Source organism: Lissotriton helveticus, chromosome 5_1, assembly GCF_964261635.1.
Source record: "Lissotriton helveticus chromosome 5_1, aLisHel1.1, whole genome shotgun sequence".
Lineage (NCBI taxonomy): Eukaryota > Metazoa > Chordata > Amphibia > Caudata > Salamandridae > Lissotriton > Lissotriton helveticus.
This window is the reverse complement of record NC_136065.1, coordinates 1,763,740,797-1,763,753,039: the sequence shown is the minus strand read 5'-3', so window position 1 is coordinate 1,763,753,039 and position 12,243 is coordinate 1,763,740,797. Positions and strand designations below refer to the sequence as shown.

At 42.8% G+C, this 12,243-nt stretch overlaps 1 protein-coding gene across 1 annotated transcript in view; it reads right to left on the bottom strand.

Annotated features, from left to right (window-relative positions):
• Positions 1 to 12,243, bottom strand: part of CRHR1 (corticotropin releasing hormone receptor 1) — a 2,033,077-nt gene that overhangs the window by 224,849 nt on the left and 1,795,985 nt on the right. The window lies entirely within an intron of this gene.

The following is a 12,243-nucleotide window of genomic DNA, read 5'->3' as shown; positions in this document are numbered from 1 at the left end:
TAACATTGATCCTTTAGCACTGAGTGCCATATTATCAAGCATGGGTGATACATTATCGCCGCTTTTATCGGTAGGAAACTGCCGATAAAGCGGCGATAATGGGCTTGATAATATGCCCTTGTGAATTCCCATAGAAGCCTAGGTTCTGGTGTAAACCTGGGCTTCTATGGGAATTCACAAGGGCATATTATCAAGCCCATTATCGCCGCTTTATCGGCGGTTTTCTGCCGATAAAGATCTAGAACTGAGCAGTTACCTTCAGCTGCCTCCGGTGGGGGTGGGAAGGGGGGGGCAGAAAGCCCACTAGACACAAGGGTTTTTTGAATTGTAGCGGTGGGGGCTGCCCAACATGAGAATAGCAAAGCCCTGACCCCCATAAAAATGGGGAAACCGTATTTGTGCCCTGCCTGGGGGCAGATGGCGTAATTACCCCTAATCTGGGAGGGGGCAGAAACCCCACAGTATGGCAGCAATATATATTTTTAATAAAATAATGGGTTGGATCTTTCCCAGCCTAACTTCAGGCCCCACCCGCACCCCATAAACCTCAACTGTCTTTCTGCTCCCCTGCAGACTAAAGGATCCCTTCCATGGCAAGCAAGAGGAGATTTGATTCTTTGTTTTTACAAATGGGCCAGGAGAGTTTGGCTAACTACCAGTATCATCCCACTTGCAACGGTGAACATCTGCACCTTTTTTGGCTTGGGTAGTATGCTTCCTGGAAAACCCTATCAGACCCAGAGAGTTCTGAAAAGTAGACATCTGGGGGAGTCCAGGGTGGTGTGCTTCACATGCTTTCCAAATCATTTTCTTCCCCATAATGCCCTCAAAACATTGACTAAAAACATAAATTTTTCTCATATTTCTGTGAGAAAAACTTCCAGTTTCTATGGGGAGCCACACATTTCCTACCACACATCATCCCTCCAAGTCTCTTGATAAAAATAGTGCCTCACTTGTGTGAGTGGGCCAAGAGACCTTGACACAAAAGTCCCTGTAGTGTCATGTGGACAGATCAGCAATAGGGGTAGCTGCGAAACTTGGGGCTATGCTTGGCGGCCTCTCATGGAAACCTACCAACCACAGACATTTTTGAAAAGTAGGCAACAAGGGTATTCCAGGGTGGTGTGCCTGGTGTGAATCCCAAGATGTTTTCTTATCCACAATGCCTTGCAAACCTCATACTTTGCCTGAAATCACGCATTTTGCCTGCATTTCTGTGATGGAAACTTCCAGAATCCACGGGAATCCATATAATTCCTAACACTCAACATTGCCTAACTTGTGGCAATAAAAATGCTGCACCACTTGTGTGTTTGGGCCTAGCGCCAGCGACAGGAATGGATCCAACAGGGGTCAACAGTAGCCCCCAAGCAAAATGTACAGGTTTACTAGGTTTCCCTAGTTGCTGTCTGACCTAGGGCCTAAAAAAAAAAGCTAAACACTTTGCAAAAAAAGTGTCAGTTTTGAGTGAAAAATTTGATGTATGCATGTTGTGTTTTGGGCTGTTTCCTGTCACGGGCACTTGACCTACTCACACAAGTGAGGTTCTATTTCTATCAGAAAACGTAGAGGAATGCTCCCTGTTTGTGGCTCCCTGCGGGTTCCAGAACTTTCCATCACAGAAATGTGAGGAACATTTGTTTTTTTAGTCAAAGCTTGAGGGTTGCAATGCATTCTGGGTAGAACAGCCTGGTGAGAGCAATGCAAGTCACACCATCCCATCCTGGAGTCCCCCTAGGTGTTTAGCTTGAACAAACGTACAGGATTTCTAGGTTTCCCTAGGTGCCGGCTGAGCTTGGGCCCAAAATCCACAGCTACCCATTTTGTGTAAAAAAGGGTCCGTTTTGAGTGCGAAAATGTCAAGTATCCATGTTGTGTATTGAGCCCTTTTCTATTGTGGGCAATAGGCCTTCCCACACATGAGGTGCCATTTTTTAAAAAAATATGTGGGAGCATAGAATAGTGGGATATTTGCTATTGCCATTTGGATTTAAGTGCATTTGTGCCTTACAAAGGTAAGCCAGCATGTAAGAAAGACGACATTTTGAAAAATACTCTCTAAATCATATACCAGTATGGTTACTCACAAATCCAGAGATGTACAAATAACCACAGCGCCTACCTCTATATCTTGTGTCCATTTCAGGAATACATAGGTTTCCTTAATACCCATTTTCCACTATACATATTTCAGCATATGAATTGGTCTATACTTGGTACATAATGAAAAACCACTGTACGATGCAGCTCAGTTGTTGGCTCTGGGTACCGTGGATTCCTGTATAACCACAGACCTAACATATGACCACAACTAGAAGGGCCTAGTCGCCCTAATCTTATGTTACTTTTGTAAATCGGCCACTGTGACAAAAAGCTACCGTTGAAAACTTTATAAAAAATGGCCATTTTTTTCTGCTAATTTTCAGATTTCTTTATTTCAACAGTTGGCTTCTTTAGGAAAACCTTGATGGAGCTACACGTATGACTCCTTGCTAAATGTTGAATTTTGTCTACTTTCTAGAAATCTATAGGTTTTCCAGGTCACCCATGGGTTTCACACTGGTTTCTACCACCAAATGGAAGTAGGTTGAGAGGACGCAAAATAGGAAAACTGAGCTAACACTTTGAAAAATGTGGATAAGAAATTAGATTGTTTTTATTCAGCTCTGCATGTTCCTGAAAGCTGGGAAGATGGTGGCTTTACCACAGCAAACTCTTTGTTCATAACATTTTTGTGAAAAAAACAGACAATTATATCCAGAGCACTTTTTTTCTACATTTTCCCTCCTCAAAACTCAACATTTAGCTATATTTTGGATATTTGCTAAGTCCCCTCCAGGGGAATCCAAAAACCCTGGGTACTAATAGAATCCTCCGGATGTTGGAAAAAGGGATGCAAATTTGGTGTGGATAGCTTATGTGGACAAAATGTTGTGGAGGCCGAAGCACAAAGTACCCCAAATTGCCAAAAAAAGGATTAGCACTGAGGGCTAGTAGAGAAAGGGTTAGAGCAGTCTATGTTCCAAAAAGGAACAGGGCTGCTTTAAAGAAAATAGATTTCTACTTTGGGAACAGATTGGGAAGCAGGCAGTGGTAGACTGGACAACTACCTGTTGTCCCCAATGTCGTGTGACACAGTTTCCAAAGTGAAAACTTTCAAATCGTGTGAACTTCGCTTCCTTTGAGGAGTTGGTAACTGTTTCATGGTTTGTGACCACAATGACACATAGTACACCAAATTACAATCAGTAGTGCACACCCCTTTCATGCACCTTACAAATTGTAATTCACTATGTTTTAGTAAACCTATTTTGCGAGTTGGAAATACGTTTTCATCTACTTTTTAGTAGATAACAAATGACTTTGCAAACTGCAGGGTTTGTGACTGCAAAATGGCTTTGTACATCAGGTCCACAATTTAGAGATATTTTGTTACCTTTAGGGTTCAATTGTTAGTAAAGTTTAGAGATTATTTGATCAGTTAGTAATCTTTACGGACCTTTAGGGATTATGTGGAGACATTGTAATTACCTTTGGGTACTACACGATTTAGCATTAACCCTTACATGCTGGGTGACCTGCTTCTATCCTTTGGGGATTAACAACCTGTGGGTATAGGTGAAAATCTGTCAAGACTATTTAAAGCCTTTGGTTCTGTGGGACTTGGCAGCATCCTTTGAAATTGCGTGTGAGCCTCAGCATTAAAAATAATGTCCCCGGGGAATATATATGTTAACATTATCTCTTGTTTGGTGGTCAAACATCAAAAATAAAATAAATGATTGTGCTCATAGGGAGTACAATTATCAATTCACAGGTTTAATTCGCCATTAATTGCCTACCAAATTAGACAATGCATTATGAGACTGTATTATGATTAGGACAATTTCTACTGTCCAGAGGGTTAATATTAATTGAAATTGTTGTTGCAATATTTTAATATGCAAACAACTTCTGTGTGATAGAAATAATCTACTTTTAGATCATTACATCATAACACCATAACAATCTTTATTTCGGCAATTGCCATACCAGCAAATCCAGAAACTGTAAAATCATACATACAAACACTAAAAACAAGGATTATATAAAAAGAAAAAAAAAATGCAGTTTTAAATATTTAAGTGAAAACAGTGCCAAGAAGCACAAAATTCCAACTTTGGTTATCTGTTCACGCCGGACTGGGACAAAGTCACACGTTCAGGCCTACCATGATGGAGTGCAGGCTGGATACAAGGAGCCAGTTAGGACTGCTGAACAAATATGTTAAGTACTGGTCTGCGCAGCTTTGTGAGATCCTGCGTCGAGGATGCTTCACGCAGCGGTGGTTCAGAGGAGCTACAGGGCTGCAATGCTGAGTCCTGTATCATCATCAAGGATGCCGTCGACGAGGTGCTTGACAAGTGAAAGCCTATTTGAGGGTGCATCGTGCAGAGGTGGTTCTGCGGAGGCTGTGAGCTGCAATGTCCTGAATCGGGTATACGTCACTCAATAGCGGTTTTGATGCACCTGCAAGGAGATGCTTCTTGCTGAGTTGGTTGTGCGCACAGGACCACAGGTGGGTTGGCAGAGCACATCCAGGCCCACTTCTGAGGGTAAAGGACTGGAGTAGCAGCACTAGGGAACATGACTCACAGCAGACAGAGTCCAGGTGCTTGGTTGAAGGAGGTTGGAGCCTTTTATGCGCTTGATGATCTGACCAGGACGTGAGACAACATGCCCTTGGAGTCACTCTGGTGGTCCCGGGATCAAGATGCAAGTCCTTTCTAGTCCTTTCACTCAGGCAGCAGGGCGATAGAGTAGCAGTACTTTTTGCAGAGCAGCCAGTAGTCCTTCTGAGTCTTCCACAGGTCCAGAGGTGTACTGAAGAGTAGTATCAGAGGGTCCATTATATATACCTGGTGCCCCACCCTGAAATAGGAGTAGGTTCTGGAGGTTTTCACCCCCAGTGGTGCTTGGTATTTCCTGCCTCCCTGCCCTGGCCTCAGCTTGCCTGCGGGATCACAAACGACTAGTGTCAAACACTTTATGAGAGTGCTCAGGCAGAGTTCTTGTAATGTGTAAGTGTGTTAGGTGACAGCTCCTCCTCCCCATCAAGTCAAAGATGGCCCATCCTGCCAACAATTATTTCCCTTTGGCTCCCTGTCTGGGAGCAATGCACAAAGACCAACAGCCAGCCACACTTAGCCATATGACCCAGGATACAGGCTGCAGGCACCAAATGGTTGGGACATGAAAATGGCACCTTTTGAAAAGTAGTAGGTAATAGTGCCTGCAAGACATTTTCTTTAGATGCACTTAGACATTTCATGTACAATCTATTAATTGCTAGCTCCTCTCAGTAGCTTGCACTAATTGTTTATGAACTGAATTTACTTATTTAAGTCAGAATGAATCTCTTATAGATGCTTTCCAAACGGGTGTACATTTTTCAAAAAAATATTTATTGAAGGATACAAAAGACTAAAACACCACACAATGACTGAGGTAAACAAATGGATAGTTTTTTCTAACACCTCATAGTCACTGATGGGAACATCTATTCCAAACAAAACATACAGAAGAAAAATGAAACTGATTGACACAATGAAACTGATTGACACAAAGAACAATTCCTTCTGGGAGGTGAAACACAGAGGAAATGGATGGCGTTGTTGAGGTTTCAGTCTATTTAGTGCAATCATCCCTTAGACCATCTTCAGGACAATGCGTTTAAGTGTTGAATGTAATAATTGTAATAAACTTTATTGTTTAGTTAATTAAAACCCATAACAAATATCCTTTACAGTACGTATCCAATATTAAAAGAGAAAGTAAAATTCATCAAAATACAGTTTAAAACAGAGGTTTGAGATAAAATGATGTTCTTATTAAATCTAGAGGTGACCAATTGCTTTCAAGCGTTGTTCTAAGGCTATCAAAAACTTTATCAGCTAGCGGTATAAAAGAGAAAAGTTAATAATAATAAGAGGCCTCATTAAATCTAAACATGACCAATTGCTTTCAAGCGTTTATCAAAGGCTATCAAGAACATTATCAGTTTGCAGTTAATTATAGGTGCTGTTGAGTCCAAACCACCAATAACAGCAGTCCTGCATGTGCGTAGTCTCTTGACCTGAAAAATGTTATTTAAAAAGAGCGTGCGCTCCCGGCTCAAATTCTTGCAATGACATATGATATGAATTATATATCTGTTGAATGTAGCTTTAGAAAATTCCATTGGTAATTGCTAGTGGTGAACTGGATCCGTATTAGATTCCAGCTATTTCTTGTCTCCGACATCAGAAGATCCATGCAATTTTAGTGACCCACAAGTAGTAATCGAGGTGGATTTACTTCCTTCCGTGCCTACAATCGTCGATTAATTGAAGGGGCGCTGCTCCTCCGATGTGCCGCTTTCCCTGCAGGCACATTTACATACTGCTATATACACTTCCCAGGCCTGAGGTTCTGTGATTTTGCGTGTTTTTAGAGTGCACGGCTTTCTTTTCTAAACATGGGTTTTTGCCATGCGTCGTGACTGCCATCTGGTGTTGCCTTTTACGTAGGCCTCAGAAGTTAGTCTGCGACCCTTGTGGGTCATGTGTACATTAACTAAGGTTTCCTTCGTGCGCTGGAGTTAATTTCAGAAGCTGTCCTTTCACCTGGAAGTGACCCTGCCAAGCCAATTTCCCTGCAAGATCGTTATCCACTTTCCCAATCACCATTCAAGACATTTGTTAACTTTTAAGTTTCTTTACGTTTCTGTTATCTTGCACATTATCTGAAACTACTTTTCTTTACTGTTTCTTCATTTCATGGGTTACGCTTTCAACACACCCTATGTGCAGGGTGCTACTGCGCCTCTATTACCCCCGGTTGTTCCACCCTTTGTTGTTCAACCTCCTGCTGTTGTTCAGCCGCCCGGTGCTCCACAGATGGTTTTACCTCCTCCTGCGCAACCCATTCTAGGGTCGCAAGCCTTGCTACCAGCTTTGCCTCAAACTCCTTTGCCTTCTGCTTCTGCATCTTCGATTTCTACTGTTCTTGTCCCTACACCTTCTTTGCCTCAAAATACTTATTCTCCTGTTCTTATGTCTGCTTCTTCTCCTTCTGTTCGAAAATGAATGACAGAAACGTTTTCTAATTTGTTGTCACCATTGTTTGGGTCACTGAATATGACCCCTGTTTCGGAGCGTAAGCAGAGTCGTAGTCAGCTTCCTGGTTCTGAGGAACGGGCTGTGTTGGATTTGTTGGCTCGTAAATTGATTATAAATGCCTCAAGGTATAGTTTGCCAGCGGTTATGGATGTTTTCTTTCAGTGGGAGCCGCCTAAGCAAAGGTATGTTTTTAATGTGATGTGTATGTTTTTGCGCCAGGAATGGGAAGATAATGATTTGGGTTTGATCCCGCAGGAACTACTTGATGTTCAGTCAGATTTTTCTAAAGCGATGATAGTAGAATCTGATATTACAGATGCCGTAGAGACGATACTGGCTTTTAGATCTAGCCTTCCGCCTCAGACATTGTACAAACCTGATTCTTCTGTTAGAAGAAAAGTGAGACAGTATCCAATGAGAAAAGTTCCCCCTATTTGGAAGGAAGGGGACCCAAACTCTAATCCAGTTATTCTGCCGCATTTTCAGCGAATATGGGTACATGTCCCTTGGAAGAGAGCAGAGGTCTTGGCTCTTAAGCAGACCTTACCTGACCCTCATAAGAATCCTGCTGGTTATTACAAGGAGTTGTCCCAGACAGTTGAAGCGTGTATTATGAATTTAGCTGACATCGATATGTTGATGGGTAATGTAGTCCCCCAACCTTTGTGGGCGAAGATTCGTCATGAGAATCATGCTGCTGATTTAGGTGATACCTGGGCGAATATTGTTGCAGCAGATGGTAGACAGGAGAGAGGTGCTAAACCTGAACCTCTAGTTTCAGAATTACCAGGTAGAATTATTAATCTGATGAAAACGATGATGCCTGCTTTACGAGTGAATTGGGATAAGTTAGCAGCATGTAAGCAGAAGAGAGGCGAGAGTGTATCTGATTTCTTCACTAGGTTTGAAGACACGTTTATTGATCATAGTGGTCAGGATATGAGTACGGAGGGTGGTCAAAGGTTGTTTGTGGATACATTTTTCTTTAATTTGCTTCCCGAACTTTCTAATAAGTTAAAGGACTCTGAGAGTTTATGGGCTGTCTCTTCGTCGGCCCAGATATTGGCTACTGCACAATATTACGAGAATAGGGATAAAGATGAGAAGGATAAAGTGGAGAAGAAAACGAAAGAGTTAAAGACGAAAGTTCTTTTGCAGCAACCTTATCCGCCTCGTCAGAATCAGCCTCAGTTTCAGCAACCTCCACAATTTCAGAGATTGTTACAGAAGCCTGAGACTTATGTTCAGTGATTCTTTCCTGGCCCTAATCAATGTGCTTATTGCAGAGAGGAAGGTCATTACAAGAATAGTTGCCCGGCTTTGTTACAGCGTGCGAATGGTGTATCTGGTCAGAGAGGTTGTGGTAGTTTTCAGCAAGCTGCTAGGGGTAGAGGACGTGGTGTGATCCCTCAGAATGAGCGTTCCTCTTCCCTACAGAATTCTGCGAATTAGTTTGACAGACAGAATGTTCCGAGTGGTCAGTCTTCCCAGTATTATGTTGAGGATTACTATGTCGAAGGTGAGAGTTCTGGTTATAATGATAACTATGACAGCCAAGGACAAAGAGAGGGAGTAGTGTCAGTTCCAGTAGACCAGAGTGGACCTTATGTTGAAATGATTACATCAGGTGTGGTAGAACCTTTTCTTTTGGATACTGGTGCGATGAAGAGTTCTATTATGCACTCTAAACTTCCTGGCGCACCTTTGTCTGGCTTGACCAATGTTTCAGTAGGATTTTCAGGCACCCCAGTTCATAATCCGGTTTCTAGTCCTTTGTCCCTTACCATTGCCCCTTGTGAATTGGAAGCTCCACTTATTTTAACAACTGGTTGTGGTGAGAATCTGTTGGGTTTGGACTTTCTGAAAAGATTGTATGCGATATTATATTGTTCTCCTTCGGGAGTACAACTTACCCTTGGTAAGAAAGTGACTTCTCCGATGTATTTGTCTAAAGATTGCCTTCCACTGGAATTGCGTTCTCTTCCTGATACACTTTGGGCTACAGGTCCAAATGATGTTGGTCTTTTGCAGATTCCACCTTATGTTGTCACCCTTAAGTCAAATGCTATGCTACCTCGTATTACCCAATACAAGATTTCGAGCGATGGTGAGAGAGCTCTTTTAGCGATTGTCTATGATCTGGTTGAGAAGGGTGTAGTTGAGGAAATGAGAGGTAATGTGTGTAACAGGCCTGTTTTGCCTGTTCTTAAACGTACTGCTGCTTCTCAGCCACCTGTGTACAGGTTTGTGATCGACCTTCGAGAGGTCAATAAGATAGTAGTGCCACAGTTTTGCTGTGGTACCTGATATCACTGCCATGTTGACTTTGATTCCTGCTTCGGCAGCTTGGTTTTCTGTCATCGATTTGAAGAATGCTTTCTTCAGTATTCCTATTGCTGAGGAGAGTAGGGATATTTTTGGCTTCTCATTAGGAGGCCTAAGCTTCCGGTTTAAGAGAGCTCCCCAAGGTTATTGTGAAAGTCCCTCCATCTATAGTCAGGCGTTGAAAACTCAGCTTGACGGTTTTGTGTTACCTGTTGGTGCTACTCTTATTCAGTACGTCGATGATTTGTTAGTTACTGCTGATGATGAAAAGATTTGTAAAGAGGCTACTCTTTCTTTGTTGCGGTATTTGTTTGACCTTCATCATAAAGTGTCACCTTCAAAGTTGCAATATTGTCGCCAAGAAGTGACCTACTTAGGTCATGTCTTATCGAAGGAGGGAAGGAGATAGACCCCAGAACGAATTCAAGCGATTGCGCAAATGAATGTACCATCCACACAGAGAGAAGTGCGTTCCTTTTTAGGTATTATATCATATTGTAGACAGTGGATCCCCAATTTTCCTTGCTAGTGAAACCTCTGTTGGCATTGACTCTGAAAGATACTCCGCATCCTCTTCCTTGGTCTGACAAATGTCAGAAAAGTTTTTCTGAACTACGCGATGCATTGTGTTCGGCTCCTGTGTTGGGTACTCCAGACTATAGTAAGCCTTTCACGTTGTACGTGCACGAGAGAGAAGGTTGTGCGTTGTCAGTGTTGACACAACCATTTGGGGACAAGCAGCGTCCATGCGCGTATTTTTCAGCAACGTTAGACCCAGTTGCTAAGGCGTTGCCGAGTTGTCTGAGAGCTACAGCTGCAGCGGCTGTTTCTATTCGACAGTCTGCTAGTTTGGTATTGGACAATACGTTGATTGTGATGGTCCCACATGCAGTGGATACCTTATTGAAGAGGACTAAGACACAGCACCTTACTAGTGCACGTCTGTCAGGTTACGAGTTGACATTGTTGGCTAGTCATGTTCACATTAAACGATGTAATGTGCTGAATCCAGCTACGTTGTTACCGATCTCTACAGAGACGGATCCTCAGGAACAGCATGATTGTTTTCTTCGTACAGAGGAAGAAACGAAAGCTAGAGTCGATCTAAGGGATACTCCCCTTACGGATGTTGATGGTACCCTAAGGTAGATGGTTCGTGTTTTAAGCTTCCGAATGGTGAAACGACTGCAGCGTATGCTATTAAAACTTTACATACAGTTGTTGAGACAGCACACATACCACAGAATTCTGCCCAAGCAGCAGAGTTGGTTGCATTGACGAGAGCGTGTGTGTTGTCAGAAGGAAAGCGAGTGAATGTTTACACCGATAGTCAGTATGCGTTTGGTGTTGCCCATAGTTGTGGGCGTTTGTGGAGAGAGTGTGGGTTCCTTACTTCGCATGGGACAAAAATACAGCATGGGCAGTTGGTGAATGAATTTTTGGAATCTCTCACTCTCCCAAAGCAGATTGCAATTGTGAAGTGTAGTGCGCATAAGAAAGTTGTAGACGATGTTGGTCGAGGGAATGCGTTTGCAGATGAAGTTGCGAAGGAAACGGCGAAAGACATGATGAGCCGTATGTATGTTGCAGGCCCAGCTAATTGGGTTATGGCTAGTGGAATGTGTGAAGACACAATAGAAAGTGTGAAAATGATTCAGGCTGAAGCGACTGAGAAAGAAGTGAGTGTTTGTAGAGAAACTACGGGTATGTTGGATTCGACAGGTTGTTGGGTTGAGTTGTCAGAACACCAGCGATGGTTGTTGCCTGATGCGTATGTGCTCCCAGTGGTTACAATGGCTCATGGAATGGCTCACATAAGTTCGAAGGGAATATGCAAGTTGTTGGCTCCAGTTTGGCAGAATGCTGGAATTCCGAAATGTGCAGAGAACGTGGTGAAACATTGTATGATTTGTCTGAAGTATAATCCTGGTAAGGGAACTCCAACTCCAGCTGGTCATTTTGCTCCTCCAACGTATCCGTTTGAAGTGATACAGTTAGACTACATTCACATGGAGAGATGCAATAATTTGAAGTATGTCCTTGTGGTTGTTTGTGCCTTTTCCAGGTGGATAGAGGCCTACCCACTAAAAGATAATACTGCCTTGTCTACAGCCAAGGTTTTGCTGAGAGAGTACTTCCCTAGGTATGGTTTGCCGAGAATTGTATTGTCGGACAATGGGAGTGAATTTGTGGGTCAAATCATGAAGAAAGTGTGTGTTGGATTGGGAATAAATCAAAAGTTCCATGCAGCGAATCACCCCCAGTCTGCTGGACTTGTTGAATGTTACAATGGTACCTTGAAGCTGAAATTAGCTAAGGTACAAGCGAGCACTGGTCTTACATGGCCGGATGCCTTGCCGTTGGCTCTTTTGTCAACAAGGACGACTGTGCATTCTCGAGTGGGACTTAGTCCGTATGAAATTGTGTTTGGTCGTCCTACGAATGTTTGGGGTGTGCCTCGTCCTAAAGAATACAGCAGTATTGAGTACCCTATGTAGGTGGATTACTTACATGACTTGACTGCTAAATTACGTGTTCTCCACCAACAGGTCTATGACAGTCTACCGACAGCAACTGCGGATCCAGGACACACAATTCAACCTGGCAATTATATTCTCACGAAGAATTTTCAAAGAACAAAAAATTTGGAGCCGAGGTGGACTGGACCGCATTTAGTTTTGTTAGTGACTCGAACTGCTGTTAGAGTAGCTGGCAAGAAGAACTGGGTGCATGCCACCCACTGTAAAAAAGTTCCATTGCCCTTACCATATGACAA